This window comes from Arvicanthis niloticus, chromosome 8, assembly GCF_011762505.2.
Source record: "Arvicanthis niloticus isolate mArvNil1 chromosome 8, mArvNil1.pat.X, whole genome shotgun sequence".
NCBI lineage: Eukaryota > Metazoa > Chordata > Mammalia > Rodentia > Muridae > Arvicanthis > Arvicanthis niloticus.
In genome coordinates this window covers 86,999,055-87,011,371 of record NC_047665.1, presented here as the reverse complement: position 1 = coordinate 87,011,371, position 12,317 = coordinate 86,999,055, and positions in this window count along the sequence as shown.

Below are 12,317 nucleotides of genomic sequence, written 5' to 3'. Positions count from 1 at the left end.
GACCTTGATCTTCCCCTACCTCAGGACAACTTTCCCTGGGCTGAGAGACACAGGGGTACTTCTGTTTCTCAAGTGGTAGTTGCCACTCTGTACACTGGAGCCACTGCAGTGGTTACCATCCCTAGGGGCATGATCAGCCCTGTGATGATGCTGGACATCCTGGTCCTGATTGGCACAGAGAGACTCAAGTGCATATGTGTGCCCTGGGCTCCTGCTAAACTTGCCCCTGTAGACCTTGCAAGTTCCTCTCTTACCTTGAATGTCTGTCACTGTGAACAAAATGTTCTTGTGCCTTGCCTTGGGCCAGTTGCCTGGCAGCGATAGGTGCCATTGTGGTTTAGGTTGACAGGTAATGAGGTACCTCATGCCTGGTGCCCTCATGCTGGTGTTTCAGAACTCATCACCCTGGGCCTGGGGCTGCAAGATGTGTAAAACTCTTGAGGTACAAGTGGCCAGGCCCTGCCCCCTGGCTACTCTAATGGTGGGTGGGGCCTAACCCCTGGTATCTGAATAGCCAGGCCCTTTCCCCAGACAACCAAGCCCTGGCCTACAGAGGGAAAAAAAAAAAAAAGCCCAAGATTATGCCATAGAATCCCACCAATCTCTGAGCTTCCCCTAAGATCAGGCCACAAAATCCCACCAAATCCTAGGACATCCTGGAAGGCCTCCTTTCCCAGGAAACCTTATATAAAGCCTGTCTCCTATTCAGGTCTTTGCTGCTGCTTCTCTCCTGAGCAGAGGCAGCCACTCTCTTGTGTTTGTCCAATAAATCTCTTGTGTGAGGTTTGTTGTAAGGTGTGACTTTGGTATTCCTTTGCTTCTGACTGCCAAGATGCCTTTCCCCTAACAGCTGTAACTATCTTTGCAACACAGAGTGCTGGGGACATTTGGCACGATCAGTCTTGGAGTAATCTCTAAAAGCACCCGTGATCAGACACTCCAGAACTCCCCAGAAGAATATCAAAGCAAGGGAAAAGTCAAGACTTTCCAACCAGAACAGAGGGATGAGATCTTAAAAGGTCTGAATGACTAACTCAATGGGATACGCAGGTGGACAGTGGTGCTCTTGTGCGAAGCCAGCCACCCACCTCCAGAGTGGCATTGCAGAAGACATGCCCATTGTTCCTCTGGGTGTTCTGGAACTGAAGCCGGGCTAGCTTCCAAGGAGAAGGGGCAGGATCACTTTCCAGCAGGACCAAGACTTGGAGCCCACATGTGCAAGTCACATGGACCATGGACAGCTCTATAATGCTGGTCCTGCTCGGTCTTAGAATAGGCCCTGGGAAACAAAGGAGAAGACGTAACTCAGAAACTACTACTAACTCCATGACTTCCCATGGTTCAAGCCACACCTTGCTATGGCCTGGCCTACCTACCCTTGGTGCAGTGCAGTCTCTGGCCTCGTGGGCCCTACCTGTGTGGCTTCTGAAGTCCTCTGTCTTTCTTACTGTCATGGTATCCCTCCATACTTCTGCATCTGAGGCTCAGGTTACAGACTGTCTGGTTGACATCTTCCTGGTTCTGTCAGGCTTTGGCCTGAGCATATCCCCATGGCTTTAGACTATTGTGTTGAGCAGCTTGTCCCCAGTGCCATTTGGAGCTGCTTCAAAACCCAGGAACAGACCACCCAGGAAACAGTCTTATAGGCCTCTCTGTTCCTACCTCCGAGATACTGGGGGCTTAGGAGATGTGGAGGACTCACCAGCAGTACTAAAAATAAGAACTCACAGAAGCAGAGGAACCCTAACCAGGGCCCTCCTAATCAGGGTCCTCCTACCCAGGACCCTCCTAACCAGGGCCCTCCCAACCAGGGTCCTCCCAACCAGGGCCCTCCCAACCAGGGTCCTCCCAACCAGGGCCCTCCCTACCAGGGTCCTCCTACCCAGGGCCCTCCCAACCAGGGTCCTTCTCTGGACAGGTTCTTTCATCCTGTATCCCGTACAACCATACCACACCTGCAGGGCCTTGACAAGGACCTTCTCACAAGTCCACCCCAATTCCACTTCCATACTCATTCTGCACTTGCTTTTAGAGCCAGCCTGCCCAAGACATGCATATACTTCCCAAAAGCCCTTTAGGTCTTGGATATTCACTGCCCTGCCTCAGCTCAAACCCACCTTCTACAAGCAAGCCCCTTCCTTTACCAAAGTTCCAGGATGTCTTGGGGCTGAGGTATTCTGGTACAGCCTCACCTGTGTGACTGGAGGTTCAGTTCTGCATGGCAAGAGAAATTGGCCCCATGGTTCAGGTCAGTCTTCCTCTCCAGGGAGTAGGACCATGGTGAGGTGGTCCCAAGGCTCCCACCCCACAACCTGGTAATGCAGTGTAACGTTCCTGCCAATGGGCTGCCGGGAGAATGGAGTGGGGCAGCTCAGTACCCTCAAAGAACCCTGCAGAAAAGGGCCAACACGAAGCCTAGAGACCCTTCCCACAAGAACTGGGAGGAAACAGGGTGTGCCAGCTGCAGAACTATGAATTAGGCCTTTTTAAAAAAAAAAAATGCTATTACAGGCATAACCCCAAGCCATGGCCTAGCCTGTCACTGGGAGAGTCTAGACAGGGACTGAGCCTGGCTCCCAGCTACTCTCTCAGAGGGGAAATTCTAGGCAGGGATTCCTGGTGCTCAGCTTTATTCTCAGCCCCTTTGCTGTTAGCCCAGGAAACAGTCAGAGGACAAATGAGAAATTTCCTTTTGTTCCTGCGCCAGGCAATAAGATAAAAGATATTCAGTTTTCAAGGACATCATAGTGGAGGAAAGATGTCCATTTATAGGATTAATATCCATTGCTATAAGAAACAAAAAAGAGGCCAGAAGTGGTGCATGCCTTTAATCCCAGTACTCAGCAGGCAGAAGGAGGTTGATCTCTGAGTTCAACATCAGCCTGGTCTACAGAGTGAGTTCTACAGAGCCAGGGTTCTACACAGAGAAACCCTGTCTCAAAACACACACACACACACACACACACACACACACACACACACAAACCGAGAGAGGGGGGGAAAAAACAAGAAAAGCAAACATTCTTCACATTTTCTGTGTAACCCTCCATATACTGTTCAGTTGTCAACCAACTTCCAGCAGCTAATGAAACCTCATTCTTCTTCCTTTCATACTTGGGGAAACAGAGCAGTAAAGTGAGGGGATTTACCTGGAGACCCACAGCCAGAACTGACAGAGCCTGAGTTAGAGTGTATGTCTCTAAGCACATCAGAGGCTAAGGTGGGAGGATCACCTGTTCTAGGCTAGTCTGGGTTACAGAACAACAAGACCTTGCCTCAAACAACTGAAAAGAGAGACCCAGAATATGGCTCCGTTGGTAGAGTGCTTCCTTAGGACTCATGAAGAGCTGGAGTTCATCCTGGTAACTATTAAACCAGCATGGTGACGAATACCATCATCCCAGCACTCAGGAAGTAGAGGCAGGCAAGGCCACAGGCATGGCTCAGTGGTTAAGAGCATGGGGTTCTCTTCCAGAGGGCAGGGTGTGATTCCCAACACGCACATGGCAGCTCACAATCGTCTGTAACTCCAGGTCTGGGGGAGCCAATGCCCTCTTATGGCCTCTGTGGTGCACAGACATGTATGCAGGCAAAACACCATACACATAAAATTAAACTAAAAAAAAAAAAAAGTGGAATAGGGACCCATAACGTGCTTAGTAAGTAAAGATGCCAGCCTGAGGCCATGAGGCGAATGCTTAGAACCAAGGACCAGGCTACCGCTCATGGTCCATTGCCCCACACCACATGGTGAAGGAGATCGCCGATTGCCACTGTGTCCTCTGGCCATTCACTATCCCACACACAAGTCAAGGTAATTTTAAGTGGGAGGGAGAGGAGCCGGGGATGTAGGAGGATAGTAACCCAAGGTCATCTTTCCCACGGTCGGTGAGTTCAATGGCAGCCTGGGCCACCTAAGACCTTGTCTCAAAAATGGGGTCAGGAGTGCAGAACAGAGACAGAGGGACAGCTCACAGACATAAATGTCCTGGAAGGAACACTCAGGAATACAGATCTATAAACACACATGCGCTGGAACACCCAGACACTTACAGAGACTCCTACATAGACATCTACATGGCCACACAGAGGTGCACATAGACATGAGACATGCACTCATGGAAGGCATGCAGTGACACCTTGTACCGTATTATATACAAAAGCGTCTCAGACTGGTCACCGTGCGCAGAGCGGTGTACCTTGCTGTTTGCTGCTCTTTTCTCTTTTTTTCTTCTAATTTCTTGAGCTAAGGTCTTGCTATGCTGCTTGGCTTTGAATACCTGGGCTCAAACAATCCTCCTGCCTCAGCTTCCCCTAGAAGCATCGACAGGCACTGCCACCACATCTAACTTTCTAGTCTTGCCTTTTTGTTGTGAGCTTAACCTTTAATGGCTAAGTCATTTCTCCAGCCCCTATTCTCTTGCCTGTTTGTATCATTATTATTGGGGTCGGGGTTGAGACAGGGTTTCTCTGTGTAGCCCTGACTCTCTTGGAACTCACTCTGTAGACCAGGCAAGTTTTGAACTCATAAATCTGCCTGTCTTAGCCTCCTATGTGTTGAGATGAAGGCTTTATTATTTTATTTTATTTATTTTTGGGGGGGGGGGTTGAGACAGGGTTTCTCTGTGTAGCCCTGGCTGTCCTGGAACTTACTCTGTAGACCAGGCTGGCCTCGAACTCAGAAATCTGCCTGCCTCTGCCTCCCAAGTGCTGGGATTAAAGGCGTGCGCCACCACTGCCTGGCTATTATTTTATTTTTGAGACAAGGCCTCATTGTGTATCTCTGACTTGCTTAGAACCCACTATAATCATGAAGCCGGCCTTGAACTTACAGGGATCTACTTGCCTCAGCCTCCTGAGTGCTAAGATTAAGGAGATGCGCCACACACAGCTTTAATTTTTATAACTCCATTTACTTAATCATTAGGTATGTGTGGGTGGGGGTGGAGTGTGTATGAGTATCAGAGGCAAAATGCAGAATTTGGTTTTCTTCCACCATGCGGATCTATCCTGGGGATCAAACTTAGATTGTCATGCTTGACTGCAAACACCTTTACCTGCTGAGTCACCTCGGTGGCCCACAAACTGTAGAGTCTCTGCAACAACAGGGCTGGCAGAGCAATGAGCCATGATCTGCTCGAGGCAAGAAGAAAATCCAGTTCAATATGACTCAGTAGCTGGTCTTGGTTCAAACTTCTAGAGTCTGACAGCAGGCAGTTTATTTTAGGCATTTTAAAGTACAGTACAATATGGAAATGTCTTCTGGTTTAACGAAATCCTGTGGGGACAAGGAGACATAATGACATTGAAACTCTTCTCAAAGTACTTGTCACTTCTTCCATGAAGATGGGTTCTAAAGATAGGCTGGCTACATGTGTATGACAAGGGCCTCGGGGAGGGCCTGGTGTGATCTCTGTCATACAGATAATGTAGAGGTCATCTGAACTATTAGCCACCTCCGGTCCTGGTTGTGGGAACTTAGGAGAACTACGTGTGGCCCGCCCCTACAGATAGTGCAAGGACCACCAGGTTATTAGCCACCCCCATTCCCAGGACTCTGGACAGAAAACAGGTTGTACATCTTTTTCTTTGAAAATACAAAGCTGTGTGTTCAACATTCCTGGTTTCCCTAGAGCTATCTGTGAGTGCAGGGACCTCTGTGCCCCCAACAGCAAATGACAATACTAAGGCACTCAAGACTAATCCCCTAGACACCAGCATGAGGGGCAGCAGAAGACTTTGGCTGTTAAAACCAGAGATTCAGGGGCTGGGCATGAAGCTCAGTGGTAGAGTGGGGGTCCACTCCCTGCCCTGAAAACCTAACTGCTCCTTAGGCTGAGATGGCTCAGTCTCTAAAGCACTTGCCTTACAAGGGTGAAGACTTGAATTCAGTTCCCAGAATCCATGTAAAATTCATACATCCCTGTGTGGCCCCTGTAAGGTTGGGTTCTGAAGATATGAAAGCTTCTAAGAAAGTGCTTCAAGGGTCTGGGAAGGTGTTTCAAGGTAAATGCAACTTATGAAGGATTTATCTTTTTGTAAACATAAAAAGATTCTTGTAAGCTTCAGGGAATCCACTGAAATCCACCTCCCACAACCCAATGGACTCCAGATAGGTACTGTCAATCAACAGCCTGTTTCCCTCCCCATCTGCCTATTCTTGAAGGAGGAATCTATTTCCCTTTACCTGATCCTGAGACCTTCCCAACCCTTCTCCAACTAACAAGACCATGGGCCTAAAAGTTTCAAATGTACACCTAAGAAAAAGTTTTTCTCCCGAAACTCCTTAACCCTATCTTCTGACCCTAACAGATGTTTCCTCAGAACCTGCATCCCAACAGCTGCTTCCAAAGTGGCAAAACAGTTACCCACAAGTGCTCTGCCCACCCTCACAGACTGCTTCAACTGGGTCTGCAAACTGGGCCTGCATACTCCTACCCACAGACGGTCCCACAACCTGGAGAGCAGTGAAACAACCAGCTCTTCCTGGACTTGGCCAGCATTCCAGCCTTTTGTCCACCTATCATTATGGATGATACCCCAACATCAGTGGGAAGTAGTCATAGATGATTAAGTGGTCTCTTATTCATTTATTATCAACAAAAGGCTAGAATGTTTGGTTTTAGACAAGGGACTGAGGTGTATATTTTACATGCCAAAGCAGACCTGGCCTCCAGATTCTCCCAGCATCCCTCAGTCCCTACCTGGTAGACCCTGCCCCAACCTTGAACTTTCCAGCCCGGGGATTGGGTTGCCTTCTTGCAGAGGCTCCTTCCTACATAATCCAGACATTTTGGTCTCCCAGCTCTCTCCTTTTCTCTTTCTTTCTATCTTCTCTCTCTGCATAAGCTTGCTTTTTCTCCCCCCTCACCTATCTCCCTTCCCAGGGTTACTTCTCTCCTTGGGGCCAGTGAACTCGCCTGCCCTTCAGCAGCTTCCCAATAAGCCTGCATTTAATATATTCAGTCTGACTTGAAATGGCTCATTTCACCAGTGGAGAGATAACTTATTGTCCCCAGGAAAACTAATTGTAGCTGCTGCCCCAGAATTCTGTTGCAATACAGTCTGTCTGTCATCTGTCTGTCTCCCACACAGGTTACGTTTGAGCTCTGGGTCAGTGCTCTAGCTCATCCATCCCTATAAATTCAGGATCTGTCTATCATGTAACCCTTGGCCACATCCTGGCAGCACAAGCTAGACGCTCATACAATGTCGAGCTGCCTTCATTCTCTATAAATGGTGATGCTGAAGATATTGGTTATCTGGGAGGCACCACAGCACCAGAGCACAGGATTGACTGTTGCTGGTCACAGCATGTGGTGGAAAGCTGCCCTGCCCAGGGCCTAGCTAATGGGCTTCTTTGATAGAGATGTGTCCAAGGCTGAGTGTCCGACAGTCCATGCTGCTTGTTCAAGGAGAGCAGGCCTCCCACGGGAACTACAGGATAATGATGCTTCAACCAGAGCAGGGCTTTTGCTCTCTGCCCCTTTAGGAGAAAAAGAAGTGCCGTGGTGCTCTGGCGCCCAGGACCCAACCCCAGGAGGCCTCACCTAGTAATAGGGTTTTTTTTTTTTTTTTTTTTTTTAAAAAAAATTATTTATTTATTTTATGGATGTGAGTACACTGTCCCACCCATCCCATTACAGATGGTTGTGAGCCACCATGTGGTTGCTGGGAATTGATCTCAGGACCTCTGTCTGGAAGAGCAGTCAGTGCTCTTAACCACTGTGCCATTTTTTCTAGCCCCTAGTAATAGGATTTAAGGGTCCCTGTATGGCAGATTCAGCCCAGTGGGAGAGATCTGTAAGGGGCTGGGGGCAGCTCAGGAGGCTGAGATACATACAGATGCAGCCTCTGAGAGAAGGTAAGTCAGCTAGTTCAGTGTCCTGCACCTTTAATCTTAGAACTTGGGAGGCAAAGGCAAGTTCTCTGTGAGTTTGAGGCCAGTGCGGTCTACACAGAGCCAGGGCTGTAGAGTAAGACCGTGTTTCAAAAATAAAATGAGAGAGGGAGGTGTGGAAGACTTGAGGGGAGGATTTCTGGAGGAGGAGAGAAAAGGAGGGCAGGTTTTGAAGACTAAGCAGAAATTTGCTAAGTGAGTCTGAAGCATGATTCTGGCTGAACTACACAGATAGATGCTGGGAGTGCAGAGGCAATTAGGAGGAAGATGAGGGAAAGGATGCCACAAAGGGGGCGGAACTAAGAAAGCTGAGTGAATGGGTGCCACAAAAGGGGTGGGGCTAAGGAGTTCAAACTTTTCTTCTGCAGAGCCTCTGTCAGACAGATCTCAATTACCAAAAGACTTGTGTAGTGGCCAGAGTCGCAGGATGTAGGAGACTCTGCTGTCTTCAAGCCTGGAGCCCCAGTTCTGCCCAAGGAGACAAATCTCACCTGACAACAGACAGCAGACCAGCAACTGGACAGATGTCATGGTAGCTAAGCTGTGGGAGAAAAGTTCAGTAGTAGGGACTGCAAGGAGTCAGGAGACAGAAGCATGTGGTCGATATTTCACAGGTCCAGGATTGATGGGAAGCCTTAGGATTAGGACCAGGGGTACCGAGATCACATGAGGACCAGAGGCTGGAGAAGGGTCTCGTTGTACAGCTATGTCTCAAATGTGCCCACAGGAAATGCTGACAAAATAGGCAGATAACTTGGTTGTTAGTATTGAGACAACTTGGAGGAGGGGAGGAGTCTGCATGTCCTCTCTCTCTCTCTCTCTCTCTCTCTCTCTCTCTCTCTCTCTCTCTCTCTTGTGCATGCGTGTGCATGTGCGTGTGCATGTGTGATACACTTTCTGGCTCAGCTTAGGTACTAATGGCCCAGACAGGAAGTTAACAGCAAGACTCCAGCAGTGACCTCCAGTGCAAAGGGGCCATTCCCTTTTCTTTTAGCTTTGAACCTATGATGTAGAAAAGGCTGGTCTCAAACTTGCAGCCATCTTTCTGTCTCTGTTTCCTGGGTGCTGGATTTTAGTCTGGTACCGCTATGCCTGGGTTCTTTCTTGTTGCTTTTCTTTTCTTTCTTTTCTTTTTTTTTTATTCAGAGTATCATGTAACCCATGCTGACCTCAAAATCATTATGTAATCAAAAAAAGATTTTGAATATCTGATTCTCCTGCCTCCAACTCTTCAATTCTGGGAGTGTGAGTGTACACCAACAGGCATAGTTTATGGATGCTGGAGGATCAAAGGCAATTCATTGTCAGCCAGCCTGGGAATCTGAGTTACAACTCTACCCAGGTAGAGTTTAACCCCTGCTACCACAAGTGCTGGGACTAAAGGTGTGTGCCACCATGCCCAGAAAGATAGTGACTCTTAGTCACTGCTGTGTCTGTCCATGGGCTGAGACCCTGGAGCGTCTGTGTGCAGCAGACATAGTGAGCACTACACTATAAAACCAGTGCACATTTTTTTGTTTTGTTTTTGGAAACAGGGTTTCTCTGTGTAGCCCTGGCCATCTTAGAACTTGCTCTGTAGACCAGGCTGGCCTCCATCACATAAAGATCCATCTGCCTTTGCCTCTCGAGTGCTGGGATTAAAGGTGTGCGCCACCACTACCTGGCTCCCAGCGCACATTTTTTTATTAATTACTTTATTTATTAACATCCCAAATTCTGCCCTCCCCTTCCTGGTCCCCAGTGCAATTTTTTTTTTTTTTTAAAGATTTTATTTTATTTATGAGTACATTGTAGCTGTCTTCAGACATACCAGAAGAGGGCATCAGATTCTGTCATAAATGGTTGTGAGCCACCATGTGGTTGCTAGGAATTGAACTCAGGACCTTCAGAAGAGCAGTCAGTGCTCTTAACCACTGAGTCATCTCTCCAGCCCCCAGTGCAAATTTTTAAAAAAAGGAAAATTTAAATCAAATCCACACTGTGGTTGGAGGACTCACCCTTGTTACCCAGCTTTTAGGAGGTAGAAGCAGGAGAGTGAGAAGTCCAAAGATAGGACCAGAAGTGCTGGTTACACACCTTTAATTTCAGCACTTGGGAGGAAGCAGGGGTTTTGTGAGTTCAAGGTCAACCAGTTCTATATAGAGGACCCCAGGCCAGCCAGGGCGTCATAATTGAAACCCTGTCTCAAAAGTACTTAAAAAAAAAAAATCTCTAGACACAAATTTCCAACCTAGCCTGAGCTACATGAGACCCTGTTGTGGAAAACAAAAACAAGAAAACCTGGAATCAGCCAGGCAGTGGTGGTGTATGCCTTTAATCCCAGCACTTGGGAGGCAGAGGCAGGCCAGCCTGAACTCTGCTGAGTTCAAGGCCAGCCTGGTCTACAGAGTGAGTTCCAGGACAGCCAGGGCTACACAGAGAAACCCTGTCTTGAAAACCAAAACCAAAACCAAAACCAAAACCAAAACAAACAAACCCCCCTGGAATCCTTGGTGGCTGCAGAAGTAGCTTGGTGGTACAGCCCTTACCACCTTAAGGCACTGTACAATAAGGGACCCTGCTTCTGCGTGGGATCTGGACAACTGCCTACATCACTAATAAAAACCGTGAGCCAGGAGTAGTGGCGTATATATATGCAATCCCAGAATTTGGAGGGCAGAGGCAAAAAGGCTGGGATTGTGAGTTGTAGGCTTACCCTTGGCTACAAAGATACAGTCTGCTTCAAAAGAGAAAAGGAAGAAAAAAAGAGAACTGAAAGCAGGGAGACAGGAGACAGCCACTAGCTGGCTAGAGAGTTGAGAACACAGCACTGTCCAAGAGACGCAGTCTTAGGCCAGGCATGATGGCGCATCCTTAATCCCAGTGCTCAGGAAGCAGAGGCAGCTGCATCTCCTTGAGCTTCAGGGCAGCCTGATCTACATAATACGTAGTTCCAAGATAGTCGGGGCTACATAGAAGAACCTTATCTTAAAAAAGAAAAGAAAGCCTGTTCCCTACCTCCAACAAGGTAAAGAGTTAGGATTACCCAACATAGACATAGAAACACTGCCAGCACATGCATACATATACAGAGGGCTGGAAAGCTGGCTCTGCAGTCAACAGCACAGGCTGTTCTCCTGGAGGATGAAGTTAGAGTCCCAGCACCTGCAAGGATGGCAGGTCATGACTGTCTCCAACTCGTGTCCCACTCAGACACAAGGAATATGCGTGGGATACATGCAGGCAGGCAAAACACTCATATGCAAAATAAAAATAAATTAAACTTTAAAGACTTTTTACAGGAAAACCAAGTAAGTCTTGGGTGTTCCCTGTGGAAGGAACCGTCCAGAAATAAGTGAATCAGACACATGAATGTTCTGTCATGTTTGGTGGACAGAAAAATGCAGTTTAACTCTGATACATAGCTGGCCTGTAGAAAAGTCTACTACACACCCTGGTTTCAACAACAATTATGTTGCAATTGGAAAAAAAGAAACTAGTGGAACCAAGAATTGGAAAGGTTTAAAATGGCAAGAAGCATAGGTCTGTGGCATGAGCATGTCCCAGGCCTGTGGAAGACACCCCCATGCCATAAAATATAGCACACAAGCAAACGAGTCCATAAGTAAATTGCCTTGCATTGATGCAACAATGAATTATTATTTTTTTTTTGAGACAAGGTCTCTCTCTCTGTAGTAGTGGCTGGCTTGGGACTCAGAGATCTGCCAGTGCAGTGCTGAAATTAAATGTGTGTCCCACCATGCACTGCTCAATGATGGATCTTATTTTAAATCGTGTGTGTGTGTGTGTTTCATGCCAGTTAAGACTACTTGATGAGATCTTGTCTCAAAAAAAAAGTTTTCTTCTTTCAAGGTAGGCTTTCTTTGTGTAGCCCTGGCTGTCCTGAAACTCACTCTGTAGACCAGGCTGGCCTCAAACTCAGAAATCCGCCTGCCTCTGCCTCCCAAGTGCTGGGATTAAAGGCGTGCGCCACCACTGCCCGGCTTGGCTTTGATTTTCTAAAGTGTCTTCCAGAGCTAAGGTGGGAGAACAGCAAGTTCAAAGCAATACTGATAGAATCTGTACTGATGCTGACGTGGTATCATTAAACAGCAAGCTTGCTAGTGAGCACCAGCATTAGAAAGTCACCCTTTGGACTTTATGTGGCTTAAGAACTCAGTATTGATGTTTTAATTCACTTATGATCCTTGGGATGGAATCAAGGGCCTTGCACGATGTGCTATGAGCTCTATCTCTGAGCCTCTCCCCCTGCCCATCGCTGCCTGGTGGGATTAAGAACATGGCAGCCCCATGGCCGGCCTATGTGAAGTCTTTAGAAATCCTTGGAGAGAGAATTATTTTCCTGACTCTCACAAATGCCCGTGTTCCTAGAACCGATCTGAATCTCACCCCTTCATCCAAAATTCAGGAAAACACC